Genomic DNA, 328 nt, shown 5'->3' with positions numbered 1-328 from the left:
TTTTCTTGGTTCTTTGCACCTCATATAAATTTTAGATCAGATTTTCAATTTTCCTGCCTAAAACCCTGTGGGGAGTTTGACTTATTTGGTGTTAAATTTTCACTGGATGTCAGACTGCTCCCTTTTTCTGTTTCTGACTTTTATTATTTAAATTATGATGTTTCATAGAGAATGATAGCAGGATTACAAAATATCAGAAAGCAGGGACAGTATATATATATATATATATATATATATATATATATATATATATATATATTTAAATGTTAAACATATCCTCAAGAAGAAAGCCCTTTTAAAGTTTATAACTGGTTTTCACAATAGATGT

Source organism: Saimiri boliviensis, chromosome 4, assembly GCF_048565385.1.
Source record: "Saimiri boliviensis isolate mSaiBol1 chromosome 4, mSaiBol1.pri, whole genome shotgun sequence".
In the NCBI taxonomy this organism is placed as follows: Eukaryota; Metazoa; Chordata; class Mammalia; order Primates; family Cebidae; genus Saimiri; species Saimiri boliviensis.
Note: the sequence above shows the minus strand (reverse complement) of the source record.